Below are 8,667 nucleotides of genomic sequence, written 5' to 3' on the forward strand. Positions count from 1 at the left end.
GATCCCGAGCAGCACCCTCATCATCTGATCCTTTCACTAACTGGGAGTGACTGGAGCTACGGCTACTGGACTGTAGGGCGGAACGCGCGTCTCAGCAACTTTCCCTTCCCGTGTCCCGCAACTGAGTAGGGAGGGTACGGAGGGATTTGGAGGAGGGGGTAGGTGCTAATCAAAGAAGTAGGCTTTGAGGCCATCCCTGAACCTGGGCTGATTTCACTGCGAATGGGACAATAAGCAGCTAGCAAAGGGTCAAGCTCCATTTTAAAGGGAACGCACCCAGCTCCTCCTACACCACCCCAGCTCACTGTAACACACGCAAAATGCTGGTGGAACGCAGCATCTATAGGGAGAAGCGCTGTCGACGTTTCGGGCCGAGGCCCTTCGTCAGGACACGTTGCTTGAATTTCCAGCATTTGCAGATTTCTTCGTGTTTGCCCAGCTCACTGTGACCTTCAGCCACTCCAATTTACCATCACCCGTGCACTGTGACCTGGGCGAGGATGGTTAGGACCCAAGTGCTGGAGTATCCGAGATTAGAATCGAGACTGAGACGAGAACAGGGTTCCTGACTGCATACGAGAACCTGATGAGACCGGAATACTAAACTCAATCGTAGACTGAACTACAGTTGAACTGACGACTAAACCCCAAGCCTGATTTCAGAAGCTCTTCAAATATCCACTTCTTGGCGCTAAAAACATGGTCGCCAATTAGTGGAGCGGGCCAAATTCTTTAAAGGGACCGCGCCAGCTATCCACACTCCGGAGAATCGGAGTGTCTAAACCCCCAGAGCCCTGCGCAGTCGGGTGGGTGCCTACTGTAACACACACATCTTCCACTGACAGGGTCTCTGTAGCTGGGGGGTCAGACAGGGGATTCTGTGGACGCAGGAAAGAAACGCGGGGTGCCAGGGTCCGGAATGTTTCTGATCGCGTCCACCAGATCCTGAGTGGGAAGCCAGAGGTCATGGTACATATTGGTACCAACGACATAGGCAGGAAAAGGGAGGAGGTTCTGAAAACAGACTACAGGCAGTTAGGAAGGAAGTTGAGAAGCAGGTCCTCAGAGGTAGTAATCTCGGGATTACTGCCTGTGCCAAGCGACTGAGTATAGGAATAGAGTGAGGTGGAGGATAAATGCGTGGCTGAGGGATTGGAGCAGGGGGCAGGGACTCAGATTTCTGGATCATTGGGACCTCTTTTGGGGCAGGCATTACTTGTACAAGAAGGACGGGTTGCGCTTGAATCCGAAGGGGACCGATATCCTGGCAGGGAGGTTTGCTAAGGCTTTTCGGGAGAGCTTAAACTGGAACTGTTGGGGGAGGGAACCGAACTGTGGAGACGGAGGAAGGGGCTGTTGGCTCACAAAAAGAGAAAGCTTGGAGACAGTGTGAGAGGGAGGATAGGCAGATGATAGAGAAGGGACACGCTCAGACCGATGGTTTGAGATGTGTCTATTTTAATGCAAGCAGTGTTGTGAACAAAGCGAATGTGCTCAGAGTGTGGATCAGTACTTGGAGCTATGATGTTGGGGCCATTACAGAGACTTGGATGGCTCAGGGGCAGGAATGGTTACTTCGAGTGCCAGGCTTTAGAAGTTTCAGAAAGGACAGGGAGGGAGGCAAAAGAGGTGGGGGTGTGGCACTACTGATCAGAGATAGTGTCACGGCTGCAGAAAAGGAGGAAGTCATGGAGGGATTGTCTACGGAGTCTCTGGGTGGAAGTTAAAAACAGGGTCAATAACTATACTGGGTGTTTTTTTATAGACCACCCAGTAGTAACAGGGACATGGAGGAGCAGATAGGGAGACAGATACTGGAAAGATGCAATAACAACAGCGTTGACATGATGGGTGATTTTAATTTCCCCAATATTGATTGGCATCTCCCTAGAGCTCTGACACAATATGTAGATAAGCCTGCAAGAGGAGAGGCTGTACTTGATCTGGTATTGGGAAATGAACCTGGTCAGGTGTCAGGTCTCTCAGTGGGAGAGCATTTTGCTAAAGTCCGTGTAGACTTTCCTTCACCAACTTACCTGGTAACTTCCTCAAAAAACTCAGTTAGATATGTTAGACATGACCTGCCACATATGAAGCCAGGTTGACTATCCTAAGTGAGTCCATGTGGGTCCAAAATATATAGATCTCGTCACTTAAAATACCTTCCAGTAACTTTCCCTCTACTGATGTCAGGCTCACTGGTCTATAATTTCCTGTTTTAACTTTAGAGCTTTTTTTTAAACAGCAGAACAACATAGGCTCTCCTCTAATCCTCCGGCACCTCACCTGTCACTAAGGCTGTTTAAATATTTCTGCTAGGGCCACGGCAAGGTTTGCACTTGACTTCCGCAGACCCTGGGGATTTATCCATCCTAATTTGCCTGAAGACAGCAACCACCTCCTCCTCTGCAAAGTGAAAAGGATCCATGAAGTTGATGCTGTTTCCCCTTAATTCTATAGACTCTCCGCCTGTCTCCTGAGGAAATACAAATTCAAAAAATGCATTTAAGATCTCCCCATCTCTTGGATGGATTAACATTTTGATCTTCCAGAGGACCAATTTGTCTCTTGCAGTCCTTTTGCTCTTAACATATCTGTAGAATCCCTTAGGATTCTCCTTCACTTTGTCTGCTAAGGTGACCCCATGCCTTCTTTTAGCCCTCCTGATTTCTTTCTTAAGTGTTCTCTTGCATTTCCTATACTTCATTAGCGCCCAGTTTGTTCCTACCTGCCTAAAGCTGTTGTGCTCAATATCTCCTGAAAACTAAGGTTCCCTACACCTGCCATCTTGACCTTTTATTCTGACAGGCACATTCAAGCTTTGTACTCTCAAAATTTAACTTTTGAAGATGTCCCACTTACCAAGTACACCTATTCCAGAAAACAGCCTGTCCCAATCCATACTTGACAAATTTTATCTGATACCATCAAAATTGGCTTTTCTCCAACTTAGAATCTCAACCCATGAACCAGACCTATGTTTTTCCATATTTACTTTGAAACTAACGGCATTTCGACCACTAGATGCAAAGCGTTCACTTACACAAACTTCTGTCACCTGCCCTGTCTCATTCCCTAATAACAGATGAAGTACTGCATGCTCTCTCATTGGAATTTCTATGCACTGATTAAGAAAACCTTCCTAACCACATTTGACAAACTCTACCCCATCTAATCATTTTGCAGTATGGAAGTCCCAGTCAATACATGGAAAATTAAGATCACCTACTATAACATCCTCTCATTTCTTGCAACAGTCTGCAATCTCACTACAAATTTGGTCCCCTAAATTCTTTCAGCTATTGGGTGCTCTGTAATATAGCCCCAATAACATGGTCATACTTTCTTATACTCAGTTCTACCCATAGCGCCTCACTAAATGAGTTCTCCAGTCTGTCCTGGCTGAGCACTGCCATGACATTTTCCTTTGATTAGTAACGCCACCCCTCCTCATTTAATCCCTCCCATTCTGTTGCATCTACGCAATGGAACCCTGGAATATTGAGTTGCCAGTCCTGCCCCTCCCGGAACAAAGACTCACTAATGGCTCAGATATCATAATTCCAGATGTTGATCCATACCCTGAGCTCATCTGCCTTTCCTATGATATTGAATACACAGCTCAGGACACTAGTCACACTATGCTCAACATTTTGATACCTGACTTTGTCTAAGGTCTTAACAACATCTGTCTCCATAACCTTTCCATTATCCGTCCTGGTATTCTGGTTCCCATCACCCTGCAATTCTAATTTAACTTCCCCCCTTCACTCCATGCAGCCGTAGTAAACCTTCCCACTAAGATATCAGTCTCCTTCCAGTTAATGGCAAACTGTCTCTTCTGTACAGGTCTCACCTTCCCTGATCCAAAATTCTGACACCAACTCCTTAGCCACATGTTAAACAGTGTAATCTTCCCAAGTCTGGCCTCACTAGCACGTGGCACGGGTAGCAACCCTGAGATCACAAGCCTGGAGACCCTGCCCTTTAACGTAGCACCTAACTCCCTGAACTCACTTTGCAGAACCTCGTCACTCTTCCTACCCATGTCATTGGTACCTACACGACCTCTAGCTGTCCACCCTCCTACTTATGAATACTGAGGATCCGAGGTATCCTGGACTGGCACCCGGGAGGCAACATACCATCAGGGAATCTCATTCTCATCCACAAAACTTCTGTTCTGTTCCCCTAACTAATGAATCCCCTATCACCACAGCTCACCTCTTCTCCCCCTTTCCCTTCTGAGTCATGGAGCCAGACTCAGTGCCAGAGACCCGACCACTGTGACTTCCTCTGCTGGGCCATCCCTCCCCAACAACAGTATCCAAAGTGTTGAGGGGGAGGGCACAGCGGTACTTTGTACTGGCTATTTAACCCCTTCCCCCTTCCAGACTATCACCCCATTTCCTGTCTCCTACCTTTCTTTGGTATGTCCTGTCTCCTACCTTTCTGTATGTCCTATCTATCACCCCCTCAGCCTCTAGAATGATCTACAGTTCATCCAGTTCCAGCTTTAACTCCTTAACATGGAGTGTGAGAAGCACTTCTGACAGATGCAGTCATCAGGGACACTGCAGGTCTCCCTGCCATCCCACATCCTGGAAGAGGAACATTCCACTATCCTGTCTGGCATTCCTACTGTTCCTAACTGAGCAACTATGAAGAAGGAAAACAATAATTTGTGGGCGTGGGGGGGGGGGGGGGGGTGGAAAGTTGGGGGAGGGGAACTCTACCTACAGATTTTTTTGCCTTCTCTCACTGAAGTCTCTCTTTGCTGAAGACCCAAAGAGTTAGATCCTCAGAATCTCCACTCCATGGCCACTTGCTTGCCCCTGCCTTATTTAATTTGTTCTTATCGGTCGAACCCAAGGGCAGATTGGGAACTGCTCAAAGCTCCAATGCGGTGAGTCACTACCTTTTTGACTCAATTGGTGAAGCTGAATGAGCTATGTCTTCTCAGGCTTTGATCTCTTGGCCTGGCTGCTGCTCAAAGCAGGTGTACAGGTGTACACAATAAGGTGGCTACTGAGTGTATATGAAACAAGATGCCAGAGGAAGAGGCTGAGTCAGATATAATAACAACAGTTAAAAGACATGTATGGATAAGAGAGATTTTGAGGGATAGGGGCCAAACGTAGGCAAATAGGACTAGCTTAGATGAGTTTCTTGGTTGACATGGATGAGTTGGGTTGAAGAGCCTTTTTCTGTGCTGATGTACTCTACGACTCTATGAAGAGTCATGGCCAGAAATATTAACTGCCCAAATCGTTCCAGAGCTGCCTGACCCACTGAGTTCCTCCAGCATCTTGTTTGTTGCTTCAGATTCCTGCAGGCTCCAGCATGTCCAGAAGTTGTTTCAGGTTTGGAGATTCCTCTGCAGGACAGGCTTCACTTATCAAAACTCAGTCAGTACCAGTTGTGGTGGGAGAGAGCAGCTTTGGCCAGAAATGAGGACAGCAAATGGTCTTGGCCACAAAGACAGAGGATAGAGGTGGGGAGGTGTTTCTCTGACTACAGATCAGCAACAAGTGAGGTTCCAAGGGATCAGTCCTGAGACCTCTGTTGTATGTGATAGAATAATATGATCTGGATGAAAATGTACATGGTCTGATTAGTAAGATTACAGATGACATAAAAATTGTTGGATTTATACACGTTGTGCAAGGTTGTCAAAGGCTACAGCGGGGTATAGATCAGCTGGAAATTTTGTCAGAGAAGTATTAGATGGAGAAATGTTCAGATGAATGTAAGCTGTTGCATTTTGCGAGGTTTAATACAATGAAAAAAGTGTTGAGTAAATGGCAGGACTTTGGAGCATTGATATACAGAGGAATCTTGGGGTGCGAGTGCATAGCTCCCCGAAATTGGCAACACAGGTGGATAGATGGCAAAGAAAGAATTGGACAGACCCTTACCAGACAGAGCTTAGTCTGGGAAGTTATTTTGCAGCTATATAAAACTTTGCTTAGGCTCTTTTTGGAATATTGTGTGCAGTTCTGGTTGCCACATTATAGGAAGCATGTGGAGGCATCGGAGAGGCTGCAGAAGTTCACCAGGATGACATCTATACTGGACTATAGGGAGAGGTTGATATCTTAGGTTGTTTTTTCCGGAGATTTGGAGGCTGAAGGGCAACTAATAGAAGTATGAGAGGCATAGACTGGTTAGATAGAGTTTTTTTTCCCAGGGTGGAACTGTCAAATACTAGAGGGCACAGCTTTAAGGTGAGGGGGGAAAGTTTAAAGGAGATATGTGAGGCAAGTTTCTTTTTGCACTGACAGTGGTAGCTGCCTGGAATGTGCTGCCAGGACAGGTGGTGGAAACAGATAAGATAGCAATGTTTCAGACATTTAGACCGATGCGTGAACTGGCAGGAAATATTGATGGAGGGGGGGGGGGATGTCAGGGTTGGATTTTTTACGTAGAGAGTGGTGGGTTCATGGCACATACAGCCGGGGTGGTGGTGAAGGCAGATACATTAGGGGACATGTAAGAATCTTTAGATAGGCACATGGATGAAAGAAAAATGGAGAGCTATGTCGAACGGAGGAGTTGGATTGCGATTGACCCCCATTGTGGGGCAAAGGTCCGTACTGTGTTGTTATGTTTTATGTTCTAAACCAAGCGCAGGCAGATTCTCCGTAACTTCCGCCACCTCCTACGGGATCCCACCACCAGCCACATCTTCCCCTCCCCCCCCACTCTCAGCTTTCTGCAGGGATCGCTCCCTGTGCGACTCCCTTGTCCATTCATCCCCCCCATCCCTCCCACCGACCTCCCTCCAGGCACTCATCCCTGCAAACGGAAGAAGTGCTACGCCTGCCCCCACACTTCTTCCCTCACCACCATCCCAAGCCCCCAGACAGTCCTTTCAGGTGAGGCACCACTTCACCTGCGAGTCAACCAGGGTGATGTACTGTATCTGGTGCTCCCGATGTGGGCATTTATACATTGGGGAGACCTGCCGCAGACTGGGAGACCGTTTCGCCGAACACCGGCACTCAGTCCTCCAGCAGTGGCGGGATCTCCCTGTGACCACACACTTCAATTCCACAGACCACTCCCACTCCGATATGTCTGTCCATGGCCTCCTCTACCGTCAAGATGAGGCCACACGCAGGTCGATGGAGCAACACCTTATCTCCCACCTAGGTAGCCTCCTATCTGCCGGCATGAACATTCAACTCACAGACCTCCATTGATACCCCTGCCCCCCCTTACCCCATCCCTATCTATAATTTTAGTCTGGTTCTCTTTCTCTCTCTTTCCCCCCTCACAATAATCTCCCCCCAGCCCTACCTTTCTTTCTCTTTTATTTCCCATCATTCTCCACCTTCCCCCTAGCTCATTTCCCTCCAGCCTATCACTTTCCAGCTCTCTACTCCATCCCTCCCCCCACTTCTTATCCCCCCTCGACCATCCCATGTTACTTCACTCCTGATGAAGGGTTTCGGCCCGAAACGTCGTCACTACCTCCTCCCATAGACGCTGTCTGGCCTGCTGAGTTCTGCCAGCGTTTTGTGTTTTTATTCGATTAGTTAGATTGTATCATGATCAGTGCAGATATGATGGGCTGAAGAGACTATTCCTGTGCTGTAGTCTTCCATATGATGCAAAGCCTATGGGGCATCCACTTCCGCCTCTCATAACGTGACATGACTGCACCTACATCATAAGGCGAGGCGTCACAGGCAAGCTTCACTGGCTGATGTGGATCTGATGTCACATTTCCTTTGCCATCTGGAAAGCCACCTCACACTGCTTTGTCCATTGCCATTTCTTCCTGATCTGTGGTAATGAGTTCAAGGGATGGAGCACAGTAGCCAAGTTTGGCACAAACCTGTTATAGTAATTGACAAATCCCAAAAAGAACCTCAACAGGCCCTTTGGTGGACATCCACCAGAGCTTGAATTTTCTCAGCACACTTGTGTAAAGCTTGTGAATCGATGGTACGATCACACTAAGTGTGGTCATTTTCATTAAAAATTCACACTAGACACGTCATGGTCTGAGCCTATAATCTTCTAATCTTCTTAACACTGTCTTGAGATTTTGGAGATGTTTCTTGTCAGATGGAAGTGCCTGGGCAGCCTTACAAGACCCGATCTGTAACTTTCTGCCAGAGTGCAGGTGCAGATGCTACTCCAAAAATAAGCCTATTATAACAATAAAATCCTTTGTGAATGTTTATGGTAAGAAACACTTTGGACTCGTCTTCCATTGCCATCTATAGGTGGGCCTCAGCTGTCCACTTTGCTGAAGGTTTTTTCCTCAGGAAAGGTTTGTGAAGGAATCCTCCATCCAGGGCAGTGGGTATTGATTAACTTCCCATACCGGGTTGATGGTGACCTTAACATCACCACAAATCCTGACAGACCAATTCTTCTTGGCTTTTGGGACCACAGGTGTTGCCCATGGGCTCTGCTCAACCTTGGAAAGAATTCTTTCAGCCTCCACGTGATCTAGATCACTGGCTACCTTGTTACGGATGGCATAAGGAACTAGATGGGCTTTGTAAAACTTGGGTGTGGCATTGTAATTTAACGTTATTTAACCCTTGACATGTTTGAGTTTTCCAATGCCATCCTTGAACAACTTCTGTGGCATCATCCAGCACCTTTCTAAATTTATTTTATTTGACTTTTATTTGACTCTATTGTAGG

This window comes from Hemitrygon akajei, chromosome 5, assembly GCF_048418815.1.
Source record: "Hemitrygon akajei chromosome 5, sHemAka1.3, whole genome shotgun sequence".
NCBI classification, from domain to species: Eukaryota; Metazoa; Chordata; class Chondrichthyes; order Myliobatiformes; family Dasyatidae; genus Hemitrygon; species Hemitrygon akajei.